At 46.1% G+C, this 25,996-nt stretch overlaps 1 pseudogene; it reads right to left on the bottom strand.

Moving 5' to 3' along the window:
• Nucleotides 1-22,930: 22,930 nt before the first annotated feature.
• On the bottom strand, nt 22,931-23,610 carry LOC111523519 (annotated as a pseudogene).
• Between the last annotated feature and the right edge of the window lie 2,386 nt (nt 23,611-25,996).

The following is a 25,996-nucleotide window of genomic DNA, read 5'->3' on the forward strand; positions in this document are numbered from 1 at the left end:
GCCATACCCTGAGTGTGTCATCTTGAAAAGATTTGTTTTCTTATTTCAACTTGCATTTTTATTAAGTATACAATGCATTTTATTGACAGAGCTTGAAAGATAGGAAAATATTCTCAAAAAAAACCACAAGAATGTGACTCAGAAAAAATCTAATGATATATTTAATTTGTTAAAAATTCTTATTTTTTGGCCAGGCGCGGTGGCTCAAGCCTGTAATCCCAGCACTTTGGGAGGCTGAGACGGGCGGATCACGAGGTCAGGAGATCGAGACCATCCTGGCTAACACGGTGAAACCCCGTCTCTACTAAAAATACAAAAAACTAGCCGGGCGAGGTGGCGGGCGCCTGTAGTCCCAGCTACTCCGGAGGCTGAGGCAGGAGAATGGCGTAAACCCGGGAGGCGGAGCTTGCAGTGAGCTGAGATCCAGCCACTGCACTCCAGCCCGGGCGACACAGCAAGACTCCGTCTCAAAAAAAAAAAAAAAAAAAAAAAAATTCTTATTTTTATTTGTTCTTCTCCTGAGAATGTGTAATAAGTATCTGAGGTTTGTACCTTCCCGGGGTTGTTTCAAGCAGAATCTCAGGGCTTAGTTTTAGGGATATTACTGGGTGAGAAAGAAAAATTCTTTTCCTTTACCTGCAGAGGAATTAATACAGTTCCACAAGAAATTGTGATAGATCAATTGGTGATTTCAAAAAAAAAAAATCAGTTTCTTTTTTCTGTAGGGCAGAGTATTTGTGATAGTGGATAAATCTATTCTGTAGGTGGGTGCGGTGGCTCAAGCCTGTAATCCCAGCAATTTGGGAGGCTGAGGTGGGTGGATCACCTGAGGTTAGGAGTTCAAGATCCGCCTGACCAACATGGAGAAACCCCATCTCTACTAAAAATACAATATTAGCCGGGGATGATGTCACACACCTGTAATCCCAGCTAGTCAGGAGGGTGAGGCAGGAGAATAGCTTGAACCCAGGAGGTGGAGGGTGTGCTGAGCCGAGATCACGCCATTGCACTCCAGCCTTGCAACAAGAGTGAAACTCCATCTCAACAAACAAACAAAAACAAAATGAATAACCTTGACTGAAAATCAGAGACCTGAGTGCAGGCTAAGGCCAATCTTGACCTGTCAAAGGAGTTCATAAATAGTATAGTCATTTCTTATTGGGGAGCTTTCCCTGCAGCTGTCCCAGCCTGCTCAGAGCAGCCATTGAAGGAGCTTTATATTGAGTGAAGCTACAGAGCCTGGGAAAGCTGGGAATGCACAGGCAGACATGGTGAGAGTTGAGATGGCAGGTGGGTTGTGATGTCCTCTGTGAGGGTGTAATTGTTATTCTCCTGAGGCTGTTTCTTGATACTGTCAAATAAATTCAGATGTAGGTAAAAAGTGACTTTATTCTAAAGGAGTATTGGAATGGGGAAAGCATCAAGCATCAAATCTACAAGCATCTCAAAAGGGGCAGAAAAGGGCTGTGTTTCATATGGAGGAGCAAACAAGATTAGAAGGAAGGTGGTAGGAAGAGAGGAGAATGGAGAATGGCAAAATCAGATACAAGGGTAGAGAATGTTTTGCCCTAAAGTCAGCCTTTTCTTAGGAGGGGCATAAAGGTGGGGTGTGTTAGCTCAGACTGAAGGTGGAGCAGAGTCTGGGAGCCTGAGGAAAGGAGAGAAACTTAAAGTTTGTTTAACAAGTATTTTGTTCTGAACACTGAAGATAAAATTATTTGTTTATGAGAGAAAAATGAGAATTTAGAGTTTGTGCATCTGTGATATCTAAAAGAGGAAGCATCAACTAAAGTCATAATAAAAAGGGTATTTATTTGTAGTAAGCTGTTCCTGCAAAACACAAAGGATGGAGAGTTCTTAATCACGGCCGTTTACCAATATTTACTACCCACCACATCTTTCCCTTTCACAAAGTAAAGTGATGTCCTATCATTTTTTTTTCCTGTACAGGTTTTTCCATTTGGTTTTCCTGAGTTGTATCCTATATAATAACCTGGTAAACACAGGTAAAGTTTCTCTGCTAAGTTCTGTGAGTTTTATCAGATTATTAAACTTGAGCCAAGGGGATTATGGAAGCCTATGATTTATGGACAGTAGCTCTGAAGTATAGATGGAATCGCTGGAACCCAGAAAGCAAAGGTTGCAGTGAGCCAAGATCGTGCCATTGCACTCCAGGGTGACAGAGTGAGACTCTGTCTCAAAAATAAATACATATATTAAATAAAACATTTTACATATTTTAAAATCTTGTTTTAATCAATTATTTGTAATTTTGTTAATATCAAAGACCCACCTCTAGAAAAAGTATTATAATTTTCTTCTTAATCATACCCAACTAAATTATACAACTCTGTTTTCTAAAAAAAAAAAATAAAGTTCCTATTAACTAATCTGATTACAGTTTACATAGTTGATTCAAAATATGCTTAGACTTTGTGTTTCACCTAAATATTTCTCTTTCTTGGACAGCCAAGTCATTTAATTTTAGGACAAAAAATTTACCACACAAAATTCCTTCTGACATAAAATTGCTTTTTTTTACCTTCTTTATCAAAAATACATGTTTATATCTTAAACTTTCTTTACATCTCTTATTTCTTGGCTCCTTTTACCTCATTTTATACATAATTTTTATAGAAGCTTTGAATTAGACAAAAATATTTACCTTTTCATAACATTTAAAAATGTTTTCCTGTATTTTTTAAGTTGGAAATTACTCAGCTACTTAATATCTATTAATAACCTCAGATTCCCAATCATATGACAAGTCTGTTTACAAGTATTTATTCCATTACATTTACAAAATTATTTAATATTTTACCTGGATTATTGATGAAAACTGTGATAGTCATTTTTTAAGGTAAATTCCCTGTTAACTATTTTTATAGCTGTGAATTTCAGGTGTTTATTTAAGTAATTTTCTTAAGGCTAAATATAAGAGTATTTTTACTAATAACTCAGAATTTACCTGTTTTCATTAAACCAACATATTCCATGTCTTATCAAAAATTATACAAGCAAAGATCATTCTGTCTTGGGCTGGGTTTTATAGTTTTGTAACCCTTATGACAAACCTTATAGTATTCTGCAGGAATAAGCATGAAATCACTTGATCAGCACATGCAAAGAGACCGGGCACAGTGACTCACACCTGTAATCCCAGCACTTTGGGAGGCCAAGGCGGGCAGATCACCTGAGGTCGGGAGTTTGAGACCAGACTGACCAACATGGAGAAACCCCGTCTCTGCTAAAAATACAAAATTAGCTGGGTGTGGTGGCACATGCCTGTAATCCCAGCTACTTGGGAGGCTGAGGCAGGAGAATCACTTGAACCCGGGAAGTGGAGGTTGTGGTGAGCTGAGATTGCACCATTGCACTCCAGTCTGGGCAACAAGAGTGAAACTCCATCTTAAAAAAAATGCTAATAATTCTTACATTTCTAATATTATTTTGTCACTAATTTGAAAGCCACCTTATTTATAAAAGATTTTACTTAAGTCACATGAACATGAAAAGCATTTGACTAGTCTTTTTTTATGATATAATGGTTGATTTATGTACATTTATTTTTCTTTAAACGAATTAATTAGAGCTATCTATTTATAGTAGGGAAACATTGTGTACACAACACATAAATACATAAACCTATTAGCCATGCTGACAGAAGTATGTCTTATAGATTCATAAGACCTTTTTTTTTTTTCTATTTGAGACTTTTAAATTTTTTTCCCTTTTTATTTTTGTTTTTTATTTAAATAGATTTTTGGTGAACAGGTGGTGTTTGGTTACATGGATATGTTCTTTAGTGGTGATTTCTGAGATTTTGGTACACCCATCACCCGAGCAGTGTGCACTACCCAATATGTAGTCTTTTATCCCTCACCCACCTCCTACCCTTTCCCCCAAGTCCCCAAAGTCTATTGTATCATTCTTATGCCTTTGCATCCTCATAGCTTAGCTCCCACTTATGAATGAGAGCACATGATGTTTGGTTTTCTATTCCTCAGTTACTTCACTTAGGATAATGGTCTCCAGTTTCATTCATGTTGCTATGAATGCCATTATTTTGTTCCTTTTTATGGGTGAGTAGTATCCTTGGCGTAAATGCAGTCTAGGGAACTCCAAGGCTACTGAGAGTAAGTGGGATAGAGACATGCATGAGAGTGGATAATTCTTATTCTCTAGGCCCTCACTGCTTCATGAGTGCAAGCTGCTTTGGCACTTATGAGCGGCACCTGCCAAGGTTACAAGGACTCAGGGATGCAAGGACGGAAGTGGGAAAGAGGACACTCTTCCTTCTCTCCCTCACGCACCCTGGGTATATCCGCTAGGAAAAGAAGGAAACCAGGTGTGCCTGCTCCCCTCTTTCTAGATGGGTAGCCATTAATCTTCAGTCTATACCCCTTTCAAATGTATCCTGAACCCCTGGGACTCCTTTGAAAAATCATCTTTTCCTTTCTCCTCCTCTGTCCTCTTCACAGATAGGTAATTGTGTCTCCATACTGTGGGACATTTTCCTCAGTTGCATCCTCCAAACTGAGAAAAGTTAATTTCCCAAACCTTAAACTGGTTGGCTTAGGACTGGGCTCAGGTGAAGGGAACCAGAAGCCCAACATGCTGGCCAAAGGGTCAAGTTTTTTACCAGTTGAGCTTTTGGCCTCCCTCTCCCTGTGCAAACTGGTAAAAGGGACTTTTGAACTGTCCTTACCCCTCCTCTTGTTTTGTTTTGTTTGTTTTCACCATGTTGGCCAGGATGGTCTCAATCTCTTGACCTCATGATCCACCTGCTGCAGCCTCCCAAAGTGCTGGGATTACAGGTGTGAGTCACCGTGCCTGGCTCATTTTGTTTTGATACATGTTTTCTAATAACCTGCTGTGTCTCTTCTCACCTTCAGCCATCAAACTTTGGATGTACATGCAGCTGGAGCCTTGGACAATGGCCCCTTCTCCCAGGGACCCTTAGATAGGCCTCTGAGGGGACTCTGAGTGCTGTTTTCCCAAAACTGCCCCTGACAGATGGAAGCAGTATCCTTATTCTAATGGCAGTTATATGTGCTTCTTTAGAGGGAGGAATGAGGCAGCTGAGTATAAAGGAGTCATCAGAGAACCTCCAACTGGCCTGCACAATGGGAGAAGTGTGCACTGGGGTGGAGCCCCAGGAAGTTCACTGTGTTTGTAGTGGGGAGCCTGGCCCCTTCCTTTCCTGGGTGGAATCTGGAATTCAATCTGTGAGGCAGGAAGCCAATGCTAGCATGACTCTCACACTGCTGAGGGTCCCTGGTTCCCCTTTATCCTTTTTGCTTAATAAATTCCACTTTTCTCACCCTTCGAAGTGCCCGTGAGCCTAATATTTCATGACTGTGTGATAAGGACCCAGTCTTTAGTCTGGAATGTTTTACGTTGGACATTTATGCCTTATCATCCATGCATACCTGATGAAGAATCACCACAACAAAAAAGATAGCTCTTTAAATTTTATTTCAAGATGAATAATTGAAATAATTTTAATGATTTTATTTCCAACACTTGACACTAGTGCTGGCTTGTTATTGAAGAAATAGTGATTGAGCATTTAATATCACTTATTTGGAACATATATAGAAAATGGTTCCCAGTGGCCGGGCACGGTGGCTCACACCTGTAATCCCAACACTTTGGGAGGCCAAGTCAGGTGGATCACGAGGTCAGGAGTTCAAGACCAGCCTGGCCAACATGGTGAAACCCTGTCTCTACTAAAAATACAAAAATTAGCTGGGTGTGGTGGTGGACACCTGTAATCCCAGCTAGTCAGGAGGCTGAGGCAAGAGAATGGCTTGAAACCAGAAGGCGGAGGTTGCAGTGAGCCTAGATCCTGCCACTGCTGTACTCCAGCCTGGCAACAAGAGCAAAAATAAATTAAAAAAAAAAAAAAAAAAAAAAAAAAGGAAAATGGTTCCTGGTCTAAAGAAAACCTTTGTAACCCCCTTTACAAAAACAAAGATTTATATCTACCTCATAAAAATTTCAAGTAGCTCTGACATTCTTGAATATTTTCTAACTTTATTATTGCCTGATTCTCTATGATTGTGAGAGAATAAAAATGAAAAAAAAAAAAAAAACACGATTATATATTCTGGTCTGAAAAAGTTGTCTCTACAATTTTTTTAACTTAGAAGTTTCAGGCTTCATGTCTTCATTGTATTTTTAAAGATTTTTTTTTGAACTTAAAATTTTTACTGAAATTGCCCCTTTTGAAGACACTAGTTAGGGATAAAATTTTTGTAATTTGATCATTCATTATTAGGTTCACTACAGAGTCAACCATTCATTACTCTGTGCTGGCATATTTTGGGAAACATATTATTAAGTTAGATTTTAAATAATTTTGATGTATTTCTAAAGTAAGGATTTTGAAACATGAGATACATTTAATAAATTGCTATGGTGTTGAGATATTTTATAAACCAATTTAATAACTTAATAGTTTTAAAAGTTTTAAATAAAATTTAAAAAATGAGTATGACATAGAGTATCAAACATTGTCCAATGTTCGAATGTAATGGAGCAAATAGGAAAATTATGAGAATTAGTTTTCCTTTTATATTTGTGTTGACAAAGCTAAATAATCTATATAATATCCTGCCATCTATTTTATCTTGATTAAAACCATGGGTGACTATAATTAAAATCAAATATATCAGAATTTCTACAAATATATTTTATTCTATGTCTTGTATATCTTACAGGAATACATCTCCACTGACAGTGCTGCATTCCCATATCTATAATGAAAGAGTAAAATCTTGATCTCATAAATGGTTACTTAGTGAATGCAACATTGCTGCATTATTATGATTATTTCATGGATTGGTTAGCCTATTTGTATTTTGTTATAATTTAGACCCTACTGTAGAGGACTGTGTGCTGGCAAAGGAGAGGTTCCCCATAAGCACTACTCTTGCAGACAAAGCAGGAAGGTCCTTCTCTGCAAATAGGAAGGGCAAAGGAGCCAGCTGTAAACAGTGGGCTCTGGGAACTGGTCAATGTTTACTGATCTTGTGAGTCAAAGAAAGGTCAGAGAAGCAACACATGCCCCGAGACTTGGCGACATTCCACAAATGGCTGGATAAAATAAAGCAGTGTGTGCCGTTCGGCACGGCCGCCATGTGTCTTGTCCTTTGTTGTCTTGTGTGTTCATTCCTTTGTTTAGGAAACACGCGGACCCCAACACCCTACAGTATTGACTGTACTCACCACAGTGCATTAGGAATAAAACATAAACATTTATTCTCAAATAATGTAACAAAAAGAAATAAGCAAAGCACAATTTTCAAATTATCTTTCTTTAGAAACTACAATTTCCTAAAATCCTTCTCTGGTCTCATGTAATGAATGCATCATCAGCTTATGGGGCAAAAATGTAATGTTATTTGTTCTTTCCAAATAATATTTTCTAACCAAATATTTTTACTTTTTTTTTTTTTTTTTTTTTCATTGTCTCAGCTTTGGCAATAAAACAGCTCTATGAGGACCTGGGAAACAGGGAAACCAGACTTAGGAGATCTGTGGAATCTGATACTGTTTGACTGCAGGGGATTTCAATGTGCAAATCCTAAGTGCCACAAAGAGGTGGCAGGGCCTTAAAGGGCAACATTTACATAATTTTTTTAATTTTAAAAATGCCACTTTTGAGTCAGGCATGGTGGCTCACGCCTGTAACCCCAGCACTTTGAGAGGCCGAGGCGGGCGGAGCATGAGGTCAGGAGATCGAGACCATCCTGGCTAACATGGCAAAACCTCATCTCTACTAAAAATACAAAAAATTAGCTGGGCCAGGTGGCATGTGCCTGTAGTCCCACCTACTTGGGAGGCTGAGGCAGGGGAATCGCTTGAACCTGGGAGGTGGAGGTTGCAGTGAGCCAAGATCATGCCACTGCACTCCAGCCAGGGCGACAGAGCAAGACTCCCTCTCAAAACAAAACAAAACAAAACAAAACAAAAAAGCCACTTTCATCTCAAAATGTAAAAAATCCTGGATAGCACCATAGTCTACAGATAGGGACAAATAAAGTAAGACTAAAAGAGCAAAATATACATGAAAGGTATACAACTTAGACAATTCTGGGTTTTCTATTACCTTGTGTATTTTACAAACTTATGCTTGGAAATTTTCTTCCGTTTCTAATCCCTCAAAGCACCTCTAAGAAAACAGCTCTATACCGGGCACGCTGGCTCACACCTGTAATCCCAGCACTTTGGGAGACTAAGGTGGGCGGATCACGAGGTCAAGCTATCGAGACCATCCTGGCCAAAATGGTGAAACCCCCTCTCTACTAAAAATATAAAAAATAGCTGGGGGTGGTGGCACATGCCTCGTTATACATCCGCCTCAGCCTCCCAAAGTGCTGGGATTACAGTGAGCCACTGCGTCTGGCCTGCCACATCATTTTCTAAAGTGGTTAGGTCATTTTACCTTCCACCTAGAAATGTGTTGAAGTTCCAGTTATCTCATATGTTCATTAACATGTAGTTTTGCCAATATTTACAGTCTTAGCCATTTTTGTGGATAGGGCATGAAGTAGTAAATTATGATGGCTTTAATTCTGTATATTAAAGTATATTATTCATAATAATATACTCGTATTCCTCACAAATAGTGAGTTTCAACAGCTTTTCAAATATTTATTGTATATTTGTATATCTTCTCTGGTGAAGTGTCTAATAATTTGCTCATTGTTTTAAAGGTTATTGTCTTTATAGATGTACAGATGCATTGCATAACTTTCAGGTACAAACCTTGTGTCACATGTCTGTGCTATAAGGAATATATCCCAGTTAATGACTTCTCTTTTTATTTTCTTAACAATAACTTTGATGAGCATGTTATAATTTTGATGGTTAATTAAATTTAACTTTTTGAAACAAAAGTTTAATTTCTGTGGTTATGGTTATTGCTTTCTGAGCCTTGCCTAAAATGTCTTTGATTATCCAGAATTGATGAAGATGTTCTCCTATATTTTCTTCTAGAAATAACATATATTTCTTTCTTTTGAGACAGAGTCTCACTCTGTAGCCCAGGCTGGAGTGCAGTGGCACGATCTCAGCTCACTGCAACCTGTTTCCCGGGTCCAAGCAATTCTCCTGTCTCAGCCTCCCAAGTAGCTGGGAATACAGGCATGTGCCACCATGCCCAGCTAATTTTTCTATTTTCAGTAGAGACAGGGTTTTGCCATGTTGCCCAGGCTGGTCTTGAACTCCTGACCTTAAGTGATCCTCCCACCTTAGCCTCTCAAAGTGCGGAGATTACACGCATAAGTCACCACGCCTGGCCTAATTTTAGTTTTTATGTTTACATCTACAATGATCTCAAATTAGCTTTTGTCTATGGGATAAGGTAGAGGTCTATATTCACAGTTTCAGTGTATTTATTCAGTTGTTCCAGCACCATTTTTCTGCAGACTTCTATTTCTCTATCTTCTTGCCTTGGTTTTTGTTAAATTGATTGTTTATGGCTGGATCTATGTCTGGGCTCTCTATTCTGTTCCACTGATCTATATGTTCATTCTTGTGTCAATAACACATGCTCTGAATTACTTTACTTCTATTGTAAATCTTGTAGTAGTAAAAACCCTCCAGCTTGGTTTTCCTTTCTCTAGAATTCTTTGTCTATACTAGGTCCTTCACATTCCTATGTAAATATTATCATCAGCTGGTCATTTTATAAAAATAAATTTTGGAATTTTTATTGGTGTTGCAGAGAATATATACACCAATTTGAAGGACACTGGAATCCAAAGAGTATTGATCTTTTCTATTCACGAACATGGTATATACCAACATTTATTTGCTTCTCAGTTTAATTCTCTCAAAAATATTTTATAAATTTAAGTGGAGAGTTTTAGGATGTCTTCTGTTACATTTATAAGTGTTTTTACAAAAAAAAAAGTTTAAGGAACCATTTAGATTTTTTCAAGAATAATTTATAGACGACGTTATATTTTTTCTATCCAAACATTATTTCTAGCTGTCTTTCTTTTTGTGATATTAGCAGCTGTTTTGAATTCTTTTGTCAACTTGACAGTAACCACTACACTTTTCTAAAACTAGGAACTCTATATTCTAGAACCCTCTTCCCTAAATGAATCCTGAAAAAATTTGCAAATGAAGAAAATTCACACACAGTTCAAAAGATAAGAGTGAAGCCGAAGTTACTGTCAGCAATTTTTGGCAGCCAGGCATTGAGACTTTCAGAACCTTTAACACGGTTCTTCTCAGCAATTCTAGCATCCAGATGTAGCCCCATGATAGACCTCGCATGAGCATGTACTTCATAATCCTGCTGAATACAGAAGTTGCCTGGACACTTTCATGAGCTGCTGCTTTCCCGCCTATATCAATGTTGTCAGCTGATGCCATTTGTGATTTGCGTTTCTGACTCTCTGAAGGAAACCTGCCAAACCTTCATTTTTTTTTTTTTTTTTTTTTTTTTTTTTTTTTTGCTTACATGCACATGAATGTAGGCACTAATTCTTACATTAAACTGTGTATTTCTGTAATACTTAATTGGCTGTTTTCCTGGCTGAACCAAGGCAAGAGCAGCAGGGATGATAACTTGCAAAACTGATTAAATTAGAGGTCAAGAAATGGAGCCATTTTAATTCTATTATTATTCTTTCATATATTAAATATAAAACTTTTGTAGATAGTTTTTCTTCATTATCTCTTTGGTTACCCTTAAGTACTGCTTGTAGACAAAAGGTAGAATATGTGATTATTTTCCTTTATTTACCATTTTCTATTTATCAGTTACTATTTTATTTACCAGTTTTCTAAGTAGTAATCTGGTTTCCTAAAATCCTAGAAGGCACTTGAAAAAATTAAAATTGATTGACTTTTTAAAAATTAATTTGGGGAATTATTCTCCTGCCTCTTCTCAGTCTAATGAAATTTTTTCTGTAAGATATTGTATTTTTAAGTACTAGAATTTTTATTTTTTAAGTGTTATCTCTGCTGAGATTTCACGTGTTTACTCAATATGATTATTATTTCAGTCCTTGAGCATATTTATAATATAGTAGTATCCCCTTATTTGTGGCTTCACTTTCCTCACTTTCAGTCACCCATACTAAAAAAATATTAAATATAAAACTCCAGAAATAAACAGTTTATAAGTTTTAAGTCATGCGTTGTTCTGAGGATTGTGATGCAATCTCCCGCCATTTTGCTGTATTGGGTTCAGGATGTGAATATCCCTTTGCTCAGCAGATCCACACTTGCTGCCTCTTGTGTTATGCCCAGACCGTTTATTCCCCAGAGAAGACCACCAGAGTCCGGAGTCAAAGCCAAGCGACAAGGATCTTTATTACAGGTTCGAACCTGGAACTTCCTCACTTGTCATGAGACGAGCAGGAAAGTTCCTTAACTGGGCTCCAGACAGCATTTTTATAGTCAGGGGTAAACAGGTACAGAGTCATAGGGGATTTTGTACACATCAGACTTAGGATTGGCTGACATTTGAACCCTTTCTGGTATTTCAGTTACATTTTGAAACACTGATGACCTTTATCAGGGGCTTGCAGGGTAGGGGTAGGGTAGGGGTAGGGCGGTTACATTTTGAAACACTGATGACGTTTATCAGGGGCTTGTTTTCCCGGTCTGCTCACCAGGTCTGTTCTGCTTTCTAGATTCCTGGAATTGTTTGCCTAAGTTAGTTCGGGAGTTGTTTTGTAGCCCTGGTCCCTGCTGTCCTGGTCCCTTTCATTTCCCCCTCTCACAGGCAACTGGGAGTCCAATCCTGGACCCCGAGTTATTACAGTGTAGCCTCTTCTTCAGGGTGAGGAAGAGGTTGGTAATGGTTACGGAGGACCATTAATTGGATGGTATCAAATTTTTCTCTAACAAATTGCAGTATTCTATTTACTATACAGGGGCCTATAGTGACTAGGAGTAATATAGACATCAGGGGGCCTAGAAAGGGAGCTAAAAGAGAAAACATGGAAGAATTCCACCAGTTATTAGCTGCGGAAGTAAACTGTTGTTTTTTCATATCTAAGCTTAACTTGTGCAGACGTTGGACTCTTTCTTCAACTAACCCTGACTCATTTACATAGAAACAACATTCTTCTTTGAGGAACATGCATGTACCTCCTTTTTCTGCTGTGAGTAAGTCTATGGCCTTGCGGTTTTGGAGGGTGACCTGTGCTAGTGAGTTAGACTCAGCGGAATCTTCCATTGCAACAGAAAATTGTTGGAATAACTTATTTTCTGCAATGGAGTTGTATAGGGCTCTCCCTGCCAACCCAGCTGCAACAATAGAGGTGGTAAGTGATATGCCGGCTACCAGAGGAAGGAATATGGCCCGTTTTGTCTTGAGGGATTGTGTATTATCCCACATGTTATCCCATTCTAGGTATTCTGCAGGGGTTCGTAAGGTTAATTGGGGAACTAGTGTGACAGGGAGGCATAGGAGGGAATTAGTGACCTGGGTGGAAAGATTTTTATGCAGAGTGCCATTGCACCAGAAGAAAGAACCAGGGGGAGCGAACAGGGTAGTGTCAGGAGGGGAAGTCGTGTTGCAGAGAGAGGTGCCGGCGTTTGAATAACAAAATGAAATTTGTGTCTGTTCGGGGTTTAAGAACAAAGGACATCTGAGATGGGGGAAGATCCTTGGCTAGAGTTTGTCATTAGAGAGTTTTTGAAGGGGGCTGGGAGCGGGACGGCCGTCAGGGGTGGTCGTCCTAAGGCAGCGCAGAAGAAGCATGCAGAAAGATTGCCTAAGCCAGTGGCGTTTGCCAAAAGTAGTCCTTCTCTCAGAAGAGACAGCCAGGAGAAGGGGTGTGAGGAAGTCAAGGCCGAGAGTTGTTTGTTTAACTCAGTTTCCTGTTTTTGGATGTTGGAGTCGACAGTATGACTTATCTGGACTAGTGAGCGCCATAGGTATAGGCGGCTGCTAGGCCATGTTGTTCCTGATGTCATATACATGGCCCCTTTCTGTTGGGAGGTCCAACGGGAGTCCCAGGGATCCCAGATAACCCATGTGTAGCCTGTGGCAGTTTTAAAGAAATTATGGGAATTCCACACTTGGCTTGAGAGGGTTTCTGAGGCCGCGAGAGTCTTGACAGTGTGGATTTTGCATGAGCTATAGGGGCAACCGACGTTTTGTTCAACCCATGTGTTTTTACAATAGGGGACTTGTTGGTCAAAGAGAAAGCAAATAGCTGGGGTGACCTTCCCTGGTTCTGCCTGAAAATCAGTAAAGTTTACATGGATGGGGGGGTTAAACCTTGGGGGGGGGGGGCAATCAGCTGTGGCCAGAAGATGGCCTTGTCCTTGTGTCTGAGCATAGTTGGTCCAATTTTCTATTAGATAGAAACGCCAAGCGAATGGGGAGGAGACTCTTCCTGATGGAGTCTCCCAGAGTAAGGTTAGATGTACAAAGCATAAAAATGCAGGCAAACTAAACATGGTTACCGGGGTTGCGGCGCAGGGTTAGTTTTAGGGGATTATTCTTAGCTTTGTCCACAGTCCACGTGGTTGGTGCCTCTGTCGCTGCCGTGATTGGTCCGAGAAGATCGGAGGTCGGGTCCGCTGGTTTGACGTGGGTGTGGTGGATCCACGACGTGATGCCTTCCACTTTTACGGTGGTGGGTGTAGTTAGGAGTACCTGGAGTGGTCCTTTCCACCTGGGTTCTAAGGTCTCTTGTCTGTGTCGCTTAACCAGGACCCAGTCTCCTGGCTGGTATGGATGGGGTGTCGAAGGGGGGCCGGTCTCATATAGTTCCTTCAGCTTGGGCCAGATTTCCTGATGAATTTTCTGTAAAGCTTATAGGGAGAATAAGAGTTCAGAGACATTTTCTGTTTCAGATTTGAGCAGATCACCTTTCAGTCTGGGAACCAGGGGTGGAGGTCTGCCATACATGATTTCATAAGGGGTAAGGCCTAGTCTGTAAGGGGTGTTACGGGCCCGGAACAGAGCATAGGGGAGAAGGACCACCCAATTAGTGCCAGTCTCCATAGTCAATTTAGTTAAGGTCTCCTTTAAGGTCCGATTCATCCTTTCTACCTGTCCTGAGCTTTGGGGCCTATAAGCACAATGTAATTTCTAATTTGCCCCAAGAATGGAAGCCAAATCCTGACTTACCTTAGCAACGAAGGCTGGTCCATTGTCTGACCCTATCTGGATGGGAAAGCCATACCTGGGGAGGATTTCTTCCAAAATTTTCTTTGCTACAACCTGAGCAGTTTCTCTCTTAGTTGGGAACGCTTCCGTCCATCCTGAAAAAGTATCTACAAAGACAAGTAAGTACTGATACCCATACTTCCCAGGCTTTATCTCAGTAAAGTCTATTTCCCAATAGACGCCAGGCCTAGTTCCTTTATACCTAGTTCCTGTGGTGGTTTGGGTTTGGGGGCAAGCGTTGTTCAGTTGGCAGACTTTGCAATTTGTTGTAACATTGCTGGCCAGTTCAGCTATGCGCCTGATTCTGAACTTGGCGTGCTTGATTAAGGCTATCATTTGCCGGGCACCCAGGTGGGTTGTACGGTGGATATGTTCCAACACCTGCCATCCTAATTTTTCTGGTAGGATGGTTTGGTCATTTACATCAGTCCACCACCCATTTTGAACCTGTTTTAGGGGAAGCGTGTCCATCCATTCGCGATCCTGTTCGGTATAGTCGGGAAAACAAGGCAAATCTCGCGGGCCAGGATCAGGGAGCTGGAGCGTGAGGAGCTGACTGGGTGCCTTTGCTATGCTCCGTGCGGTTTGGTCGGCTAAGAAGTTGCCTCGAGCAATTGGCGTGGTTGGTTTCTGATGCCCCGGGCAATGTACAATAGCCAATTTCTTTGGTTTCCACAAAGCAGTTAATAGAGCTAGGATCTCTTGCTTGTTTTTTATTTCTTTTCCTTCAGCTGTTAATAGTCCCCTCTCTCTGTAGATGGCCCCATGTATGTGTGCAGTGGCCAAAGCCTAGCGGCTATCCATGTATACTGTTAGTTTTTTCTCTGCCCCTAGGGTGAGGGCCTGGGTGAGTGCTATCAGTTCGGCTCTTTGGGCCGATGTCCCTGGAGGCAAGGGTTCCGCCCAGAGGTTACCTCAGTCTCTGACGTTACAGCCGCTCCTGCATACCGCTGGCCTTGGTGGACGAAGCTGCTGCCATCAGTGAACCAGATGAGTTCTGCCTCGGGGAGCAGACGATCTTGCAGGTCCTCCCACACCCCATGCACCTGAGCCAGTATCTCAGTGCACTCATGGGACCGGGCATCCAAGTCTGGATTTGGCAGCAGTGAGGCAGGGCTTAAAGAGGTTGGGGGCAGAAAAGTTATTCTGACGGGGTTTAACAGCAGTCCTTGATAGTGGGTGAGCCGGGCGTTGCTCATCCATCGGTCTGGCGGCTGCCGGAGGACGCCTTCAATGGCATGCGGGGTTGTAACGCACAACTCTTGCCCCATGATAAGTTTATCAGCGTCCCCGACCATTAGGGCAGTCGCCGCGATTATCCGGAGGCAGGGTGGCCCAGCCAGCAGCCACTGAATCTAATTTCTTTGACAAATAGGCGACTGGCCTCTGCCAGGGGCCTAGGTACTGTGTTAACACGGCTTTTGCAACACCCTTACTTTCATCCACATATAAGTGGAAGGGCTTGGAGACATCAGGGAGCCCCAGCACGGGGGCTGATAACAAGGCAGTTTTGATTTGTTGGAAGGCCAGCTCAGCCTCTTCCGTCCAATTGAAGGGCTGCCGTTCCTTTGTTGCCTGGTATAGGGGCTTGGCTAACTCAGCAAACCCGGGTATCCATAACCTACAGAACCCTGCCGACCCCAGGAATTCTCTTACTTGCCGTGTTGACTGGGGTCTAGGGATGCGTAGGACTGTTTCCTTTCGGGCTTTGGTTAGCCAGTGTTGCCCCCCTTTTAATAGGTACCCCAGATAAGTTACCTCTGACTTGCAGATCTGAGCCTTCGTTGCTGAGGCTCGGTAGCCTAGCTCCCCCAGAGTCTTCAAGAGGTCCTCAGTCCCTTGAACACAAGTTTCCGGGGACCTGGCCACTATTAAGAGATCATCAACATACTGCAAAAGAGTTATTTCAGGGTGTTGTCGCCGGTACTCACCCAGATCTTCATGAAGGGCTTCATCGAACAGGGTTGGCGAGTTCTTGAACCCTTGTGGCAGCCTGGTCCATGTTAGCTGACCGTTGATGCCCCTATCAGGATCCGTCCATTCAAATGCAAAGAGTTCTTGACTTTTGGGAGCCAGAGGAAGGCTGAAGAAAGCATCTTTTAGATCAAGAACGGTATACCACTGTTTTTCGGGATGTAAGGCACTCAGCAGGGTGTATGGATTGGGCACAGTGGGATGTATGTCCATGACCCTTTTATTAACTTCTCTTAAATCCTGTACTGGCCTGTAGTCCGTACTGTTGGGTTTACGAACAGGTAACAGTGGAGTATTCCAGGATGAGTGGCAAGCCCGTAGGACTCCCTGGTCTAGGAGTCGGCGGATATGGGGCGTAATTCCTTCTCTTGCCTCCAGGGGCATAGGATATTGCCGAACCCGAACCGGGGCTTAACTTCCACAAATATGGCAGGCCGATGTTTAGCTAGCCCCAAGCCCCCAGTTTCTGCCCACCCTTCAGGAAAACGCTGAAGCCAAGAGTCAATTTCCTGATGAGGGGGCTTTTGCTCTTGATGGAGTCTGTACTCATCTTCTAACGTGACAGTCAGGATAGATATTGGCCAGTTTTGGGAATCAGTTATCTTGGGCCCTTCTGGCTCAAAGTGGATTTCGGCCCCCATTTTTGTCAGCAAGTCCCTCCCTAGTAGGGGGCAGGGGCTTTCTGGGATGACTAGGAAGGAATGGGATACTTTTCCCGTTCCCAAGTCTACAGTTCTCTGGGTTGTCCAGGGGTATTTCTTGATGCCTGTGGCCCCGTGCACCCAGGATGTTTTCTTAGACATTTTTCCAATTGGTTTGGTTAGGACTGAGCGTTCTGCCCCAGTATCGACCAAGAAGCGAACTGGGGACCCCTCCACTTGCAAAGTTACCCTGGGTTCGGGGAGGGGGTCCGAACCCCATCCTCCCTAGTCAGAGTCCTGGGTAACGAGTATGGAGGTAGGGTTAGCTGGTTTCCGTTTCTTTGGGCAGTCTTTAATCCAGTGACCACGTTCCTTGCAATAAGCACACTGATCCTTTTCTAATCCTTGCCTGGAGCCTTGCTTTGTCTGCTTTCTGCTTTGGCCATTCCCTGCCTGGGGGAAAGCTGCTACCAAGACTTTGGTCATTTCTTTAGTTGCCTTAAACTGTTTTTCTTCTGGAGTATCCCTATTATTATAAACTCACTGGGCCATCTGAAGGAGGTCCTGAATCTGCTTTCCCTCTAAACCCTCTAATTTCTGGAGTTTTCTTTTAATATCTGGTGCTGCCTGGTTTACAAAGGACATTACTACGGCTGCCTGATTTTCCGGTGCTTCTGGGTCCATAGGGGTAAACTGTCTGAAGGCTTCCATTAATCTCTCTAAATACACAGCGGGGCTTTCTGTCTTACCTTGTAGCACAGAATATGCTTTAGCCAAATTGGTGAGCTTGCGAGCTGCAGCCCGGAGACCCGCCATTAGAGTCTGGCAATAAATGAGCAGTCATCCCCTACCTTCTGCCGTGTTGTAGTCCCATCTGGGTCGGGTCAAAGGAAAAGCCGCATTGATGAAGTCAGGATTTGCAGTTGGCTGGCCATCATCTCCTGGAACCAGCTTTCTGGCCTCAACCTGGATTCTTTCCCGCTCCTCCGTTGTGAACAGGATTCGGAGGAGCTGTTGACAGTCATCCCAGGTTGGCTGGTGAGTAAACATGACACTGTCTAACAACGAGGTTAGATCTTTGGGATTATCTGAGAACCGAGCATTTTGGGACTTCCAATTGTATAAATCACTAGTGGAAAAAGGCCAATAAATGAGACGGGAGACCCCGGTATCATCGAGCGAACCTATCTCTCTGAGGGGCAGGGCTACAGTAGAGTCAGGGAATCGGGAAGCTTGGTCCCGCTGCATGCGTCCTCGTGTTCGGCCGACCGGTCCCCCCGGGTTACTTTCGCTTTCGGCTGCTTCTGCTTCTCGGTCTCCCTCCACGGAAGCACCACCCTGGGGGACTGGGTACTGCGGGATAGGGTGCGGATATGGTGGGGGAAGTGTGGGTTCTAACGTTAGGGGGTCCTGGCTATCTGGCAGCACAGGGGCCGAGGGAGCAGAGGGAGTCCTTTGTCTTGTAGGTCGCATTACTAGGACCTTGCAGGGCTCAGGGATGAACGGAGTTACCCAGGGCGGTGGGTTTTCCACAAGATTCTGCCACACTAGAATATAAGGAATTTGATCAGGATGTCCTGACCGCCCTGGCAGGAAAATCTTAGTTTTTACCTTAGTGATAATAGAGAGACAGAAAGTTCCTTCGGAGGGCCACCCTACGCCGAAGGAGGGCCACTCCGAACGGCAGAAAGTAACTAGCTTTCCTTTCTTTAGTTCTACACTTAAGTCACGCCCCCAAGCCTTCACATCTTTGAAATTGTTAACAAGGAGTGAGAGCGGCATGCTCTGGTTGTTGCCCACCTTTGGACTGCTCCTACAAAGAGAAGGAGGGACGAAAATGAGTGTGAAGCAGAGGGGAGTATCCTACAGGTCCGGTCCTGGAAGGGGAAGAAGAGGTTTTATGTTTCGTTTCGGACTTACACTTAACACTGAACAATAACAGACAGACAGTGGTAAAGGATGAGCCTTCGCGAGCGCCTGTCGGACTTCCAACCTGAGTCAGACGGGGCAACCAAGGATGGAGGCCCCCAGATGGGCACTGGGGGACGTCTCCCACCAGTCCCGAGTGGCTGTCCTTTAGCGCGTCCACCAAGACTTTGCCACCTACAGTGCAGACCAATACAGATTACAGATTTCACGAAATTTCAGGAAGACAGACAGAGACAAAGACAGAGACAATGACAAAGCCGGCTTACCTACAGATTAAGATCCATTGACTTGGGGGTCTGGTGGGCTTGGGGGAAATCCCGGACGAGCCCCCATTTGTTATGCCCAGACTGTTTATTCCCCAGAGAAGACCACCAGAGTCCGGAGTCAAAGCCAAGCGACAAGGATCTTTATTACAGGCTCGAACCTGGAACTTCCTCACTTGTCATGAGACGAGCAGGAAAGTTCCTTAACTGGGCTCCAGACAGCATTTTTATAGTCAGGGGTAAACAGGGACAGAGTCATAGGGGATTTTGTACACATCAGACTTAGGATTGGCTGACATTTGAACCATTTCTGGTATTTCGGTTACATTTTGAAACACTGATGACGTTTATCAGGGGCTTGTTTTCCCGGTCTGCTCACCCGGTCTGTTCTGCTTTCTAGATTCCTGGAATTGTTTGCCTAAGTTAGTTCGGGAGTTGTTTTGTAGCCCTGGTCCCTGCTGTCCTGGTCCCTTTCATTGCTCATTAGTCACTTGCATCCATCTAAGTTATCAGATGGATTGTCTCAGTATTGCGGTGTTTGTGTTCAAGTAATGGCCCCAATATGCAAGAGTAGTGATGCTCGCAATTCAGATATGCAAAAGAGAAACATGAAAATGCTTTCAGTAACTGAAAAGCCTAAAGTTTTCCACTTAATGAGGCAAAAAATGTACTGAGGTTGCTTACATCTAGGATAAGAATTAATCTTTTATTTGTAAAATTGTGGAAAAGGAAAAATAAATTCTTGCTAGTTTTGCTTTTGTACCTCAAACTGCAAAAGTTACAGCCACAGTGTGTGATAAATGCTAATTCCAAGCAATATTCTGAGCCTAAATGTATAGGTGAGTGCTGTCTCCATATTTGCACACGTGAAGTGCTCCTGAACCATAGCCCCATGTATCTCAAACACCATCACACTCACAGAACAGAAAGGAAAGGGCAGTTTCATCAGCCAGCCCTCATAAGCCACTCCCTGGAGTCCTCCCTAACATCTGCTAAATTTGGGAGGCCTGATTCCAGAGAGCTGGATGATGAACTGGCAACATAAACCCAGAAGAATCTTAACTGCAGACAAAGACAAACTCGGGTTCCAGGGCAGACAGACAGCCCATACCAGCGCTTTTGATGTTAGCTGCGGTTAAGGGGGCAGGAAAGGCTTCCACTCTATGGTCTGTGGCATGGTCAGCTCAGTGCCTCCACCTGGGAGGGCTCCATCCCACCATGACCCTCCCAATCAGGCTGATGGTGCCTCCTTATGCCAAGTGGAAGGAACTGCAATCAAATTCTGACATGTCCTGCAAATCCTCCCAGGCCCTGGGCTACTGGTTAGGCCACCAGTAGGGCTGTGGACCAACCGATTAAACCCATTAATAACTAGCAGCACAGCACAGCCTCCTTCTCAACAAATTATGATGCTGATCCCCAGATTCAGCCATCCATGCCCATGGTGTTTTGTCCTTAAGCTTTCAAAACGCCTCCCCTGCTTTATGCTTTCTAGTTTTGAAGACTTGGCTTAAGCGTGCTTCTGAATTTCAGCTCCCTCTATTTGACAATTCTTTGTTGGGGTCCGTGTGTTTCCTGAACAAAGAAATGAACACACAAGACAACACAAGACAAGACAAACATGGCGGCTGCCCCGAAGGACAGGCTCCGCTTTATTTTATACCGTCATTTGTGGAATGTTACCAAGTCACAAGACACATTGTTGTTTTTCTGACCTTTCCCTGACTTTCTGGATTTCCAAGATGTTTACATATAAACAAGCTCCCAGGGTCTGCTATTTGCAACGGAGGCCAGTCTTATAGGCTCCTTTGTCCTCCCTGTTTGCAGAGGAGGAATGCCCAGCTTCCTTTGCAAGAGTGGGACTTATAATATTAATGGGGGAAATGGCCTGCTTCGTTTGCAAGAGCATATAGTCCTCTACAATTCTTTATACTGTTCTCCAGTTGGGACAGGGCGGGAGACACCATGGATCCAACCTCTGCAGAAGGCAGGGCTTGGTAGAATGGAGAGACCTCAGCCAGGGGAAGGGTGCACTTCGGGCACCGAACTTCAGGGAAAGGGCTGTGGGTCAGGCGTCTCCTCCAGAATGCTCTATTTAAAGTTAAAAAGGCCGCCTTCAAAATAGTTGTAAAATCTATACATTCACCCAGACATACACATTTTTTGGGACATGGTCTTGCTCTGTCGCCCAGGCTGGAGTGCAGTGGCTCGGTCACAAGCAGTCGTCCTGCCTCAGCCTCCTGAAGAGCTGGGACCACAGGCCTGCACCATCATGCCTGGCTAATTTGGTTCTTTTCTGTTTATTTTCCTTCGTTTGTTTTGTAGGCATGGAGTCTGACTGTGTTGCCCAGGCTGGTCTCGAACCTCTCGGCTCAAGCGATCCTCCCTCCTCGCCAAGTACTGGGATCCAGTCGTGAGCCTCCAAGCCCTTCTCTATTAATTATTCTTAATTAAAACATTCAAAGGACGCGGTGTTTGAGGCCAGCGCGGCGTTTGCAGTGTCTGCTCCCGCCAGGACAGCTCAAGGGGATGCTCCGGAGAACCCTGAGCCCGCCTCCTGTCCTGGCCTGGTCTCAGGTCCCCAGACACAGCCTCTGACGGGTCACCCCCAGCGCTGCCCTGCCCGCAGCTCCAGGCTGCGCTCCCCACGAAGAGGCCCCGCAACCGCCTAGGATATTGCAGGAAGCCTCCTGCGGGGACTTTCCACTGCTTGTCCCAGGAGCTTCTACAACAGACTGGCATTGAGAGTTCAGTTATGTTTTCCGCTAGTTATTCCCATCCTGGCCCCCAAGTGTCTCAAGTCCCCGCCTCAGGCTCCTGGGGCCCTCCCCTGCAAGGGCGCCAGGTCCCCGACACCTGCCAGTGAATCCGTGTCCAAGGAGGAGGGCGTGGCGGGGGCCGGAAGCGACAACCACACGACCCGTGACAGTGTCCAAGCCTTAGAGGCCCCGAGTGCCTCTCAGGCGCCCGAGCCCACGCTGTCCATGCTTCCCCACCCCGGCAGGAACCAGCTGTTCCCGCTGCACCAGCGAGGGGGCTGGGGTCATCCCTGCCGGGCCCGACCGTAGGCGTGGGCTCCAGAGCCCCCTCCCAACCGCCCCGGAGAGCGGGGAGCCTGGCTGTCGCCTGACAATAAGAAAATCATCATGGACAGAAGGAAAGCGGGGCGAGGCTGGGAAGGGAGCGGCTGTAATTCGGGGCTCACCCCCTTCAATTCTCCACCTCAGCGGCCCCAAAAGTGGGGTGGTGAGGGGGATTGAGGCTGAGCTCGCTTCTTCCTTTTTCAGGTCTCGCGCCTCTGAAGCGAACTGGGCCTGGAGGGGTGCTGAGGGTCGAGGGAACGGGGCAGAGGGTTGACCCAGGGAAAGGTGGGGCCGGCCCCTGGGCCCCAGTTGGAGGCAGATTCCCAGGCTGCGCAGCTGCTCGCCGGTGCCCCACCCGCTCTGTGCTCGGTAAACCGAACAGCTCCGCCCTAGACTCGCGGCTGCGGAAGCGGCGGGCCGGGTGGTGATTACAACCTGAGGGAGGGGGGCTCTCATTTTGCAACCTGACCCCCAACTCCGCTCAATAACCGAATTTCCGGAAGCCGCGACGTCGAAGCCCTCGGCGCTTCTCCATCACTAGCACGGCGGGGACGCCCATAAATCTCGGAGCCGCAGCTCCCGCCTGCAGCGCGCCTCAGCTGCCAGTGGGGAGCGCAGCGAGGCGGGGTCCCCCTAGCATCCGGGGCGAGGCACGGGGGCCGGAGGCTGAGGCGACCTCGTGGGACGCCGGTGCCCCCCCCCTCCGGGGAGCAGAGGCAGCTCTGGAAGTCGGTTTAGGGCGGAGACCGCAACCGGAGGGGCGCAGAATACTCCCCCTCCCAGCGTTCTGGGCTACGCGGGTACAATTTTAAAACCAGCCGCGAAATCCGAGTCCTGCGGCCCCGTGGCGGGTGGAGCGTGGCCGCCTCGCCGAGTGCGGTCTCAGGCTGCCCCCGCTTCTGCGCCACATGGCCGCCCTTGAGTTCCAGGACTCTGTGGGCCCCGGGCCGCTGGCGCTCCCGGGAGTCTCCTAGCCGCAGCGGGAACGGAGCTGGGCGCCCAGACGGCGCCGGGGTCTTTTCTCTGCCCCCAGTGGCCGGAGCCACAGACCTGCCCCTTCCCCACCGGGGCCGCGCCCTCATTCCTCGCGGCGGTACCGCGCCGCAGCCCGGAAACTCGCAGGCCCCAGGCGGCCCAGCTGCAGCTGCGGTGGTGAAGCTGGGCCCTGCGCGCACGTGAGGTGCCCAGCAGAATCCCCGACCGCCCCGCGCCTCCCTTCTCGCCCACGACGGTGGCCGACGGCGGCCGCTGGTTCCCGGACCCGGGAACAAAGCTGGAGATAACGACTTCGGAGTCGGCCCTGGGACCTGCTGCTTCTCTTGGCTCCAGGCCCTCAGCCCTCTCCTTAGCCACAGCCTGCGGGGCCTGGAACTGCAGCCCCGGGCGTCCCCTCCTAAGCAGTGGCCAGGGTTGGCGGGGCGTGTGCGACCCGGAACCCAGAGATCCGCAGCAGCGGCTGCCAAGCATGGCGAGGAGCAGCGCGAGCCTCTCCCCACCGGGTGGGGAACGGCGGGCGTGGGTTAGGAACCGGCCCGGGACGTCCAGACGGGATCGGCCACCATTCAGGCTCTGTCCCAGGCGCAGCACCAGGTGCTGCCGGTGGAAGCGGCCAGGGGCAGGCTCAGCCCGGCGCAGTGAGCATAGACAGGGACCCAACGTTTATGCCAAAAACGTGTCTTCTCCAACCTCCTCCTCAAGCCCCTGTCTCATGCTGGTTCCTGTTTCTTTCTTATAATAATAGGTCCTGTGTGCCTGAGAGCAGAGACTTGACCCGTTCTCCCCAGACTCAGCTGTAGTCTTCAGGGACTTGGGCAAGGTCTGGTTAAACCTGCCCATCTTTTGTGGAGGAAGGCCGATTGCTCCCCTGGCCTTCACTGTGACACTAGGAGGCAAAGGCAGCCAGACCAATTGCTGGTTTCATCTGGGACTCCTCAGGTGATAAGATTGGCAATGACAGGTGGGTTGGTAGACGGGCTGGAGTGGCATGGCCAGCTGCTGTGGGCACCGTCTTCCGTGCCTGTCACCACTCCTGGCTGCCCAAGTAGCAAAGCAAAGTCACAGTGACAAGATCCAGAGAGGGGAAGCTCCAGCTGGAGGTGGCGCTGGTGTCACAGGCCTTCAGAGCAGCAATGTGACAGCTTCTCCTGAGGGCGGGCTCTGTCCCCAGTCCATGCCCTCCTCTGGCTTGATCCTTGTTGGTGTCTATTTCTTTGCCTTGCCATTATCTCAGCTTCGCTTCCTTCCAGGATTTCAGCTCTGAGTGGCTCTTGGACCTGTCTCCATCTCTCCTTTCTCTTCCCCACTCCTTAAACTCAGGACATAGTCACTCCTGCTCCTCACACACATACTCTCTTACACACACACACACTCTAACATACACACACTCAGACACTCTCCCTCCCCACCCTGCCCCTCCCACAAAAACCCTCCCACTCTGCCTTCCACAGGAAACAAGTTTCTCTCCCAGAACCTTTATTAAGACCTGTGGAATGACCAGGATCTGGGCCCCCAATGGGTCTGTGAGTGCGAGCCTTTGTGTGTGCAAAGATGTGAGCCTGTGTGCATCCACGTGGCTGTGGAATTTCAAAAGCATGTGTGTACACATGTGAGTGTGACAGTGAAGTGTTGAGAGTTGAAAGAGTGTGTGTTTGGGGTCAGTGTGACCTTGATCATGTGATCATGTGGACACACAGGTGAGCTGTGGCAAGGGTGGAGCAATGTGAGTGACTCTGAGTGTGGAAACTGAGCCGGGGACAGATGGACAAATGCATCCTTTGAGTTCTGTGGAGGCTGCCACCCCATACCTTGTTCAACTACTCCCTCTTTGTCATCCTGTGCACCCTCAAATCAGGACGGTAGTGGGAAGGGGGAGTGAAGCTGCTGACCTCTGGGAAGGGGCCTGCCCGCTCACTGGGCCTGTTAGCCCCTAATCTGTTACATGTTACTGTAAATACTTACAAATCCCAGCTGCTGAGGAGCAAGACATCCTCCGCCAGCCAGCTGGGGACCCTGGCCTGGAAGTTGGTGGGGAGGGAGCTAGATAGAGAGCAAGACACATGGGGGAGGGAAGCAGGGGACTGCATCGGAGAGGCTGGCATCAGGGACTCCTGAGTTCAGCTCCTAGTTTTGCCAAAGGTTAGCCTGGGTGCCCCAGTATTTCTTCAGGAACTGCAGAGCCAGAAATACCATCCACGCCTCTGCCTCAGGAAGCTCCCCTACCTCTGCCTGATGAAGAGAGAGACTCCCCCCCTCAACAGCCAGCTTCCTGTCTTCTGTTCACATCTTTCAAGTAAATGGGTAAAGAGAGAGGTCTTCTTGCTTTTTTTTGTAGAGAGGGCCATCTCACTATGTTGCCCAGACTGGTCTCCAATTCCTGACTTCAAGTGCTCCTCCTGTCTCTAGCTCCCAAAGCATAGCAATTACAGGTGTGAACCAAGACACCCAGCAGCTTCTTACTCTTTAAATGACACACAAAATTCTCCTGGAGTTTCTGGAGGGGATTGTCTCTTTGAACTCAAAATCTTTCCCAGGACACCTTGATCAATCCGTCAGGCTCTTACAAGATTGGAGGCTGAAGACACTGCAGCTCGGTGAACCCCTTTGCAAGGGTGCGCTCTGCAGCTCTTGAGGGGAGCGAAAGCATTTTCATCTGGCCTCACCCCCATCTACAGCCAGCTCTTTCACTTCTGGAGCTGGGCTGATTGTGATAACCTGGAGGAGGGGGAATTAATTGGGATGACTCACTTGCTGGAGCCCATCAACAAGGCTTGTGGCCAGACGCCTGGTTAACCAGCCCAAGAGCGCTTCCTTTCTCAGGAAGAGAAAGATTATTGATTATTGGTCCTCTTTACCCATTCATTGCCCAGGACAGCGTCAGGTGCACCACAGGCCCATGGGCATTTGTGTGGCATCATCAGCCTTATGCCTGGATCACCAAGTCAAACTTTC

This window comes from Piliocolobus tephrosceles, chromosome 9, assembly GCF_002776525.5.
Source record: "Piliocolobus tephrosceles isolate RC106 chromosome 9, ASM277652v3, whole genome shotgun sequence".
NCBI classification, from domain to species: domain Eukaryota; kingdom Metazoa; phylum Chordata; class Mammalia; order Primates; family Cercopithecidae; genus Piliocolobus; species Piliocolobus tephrosceles.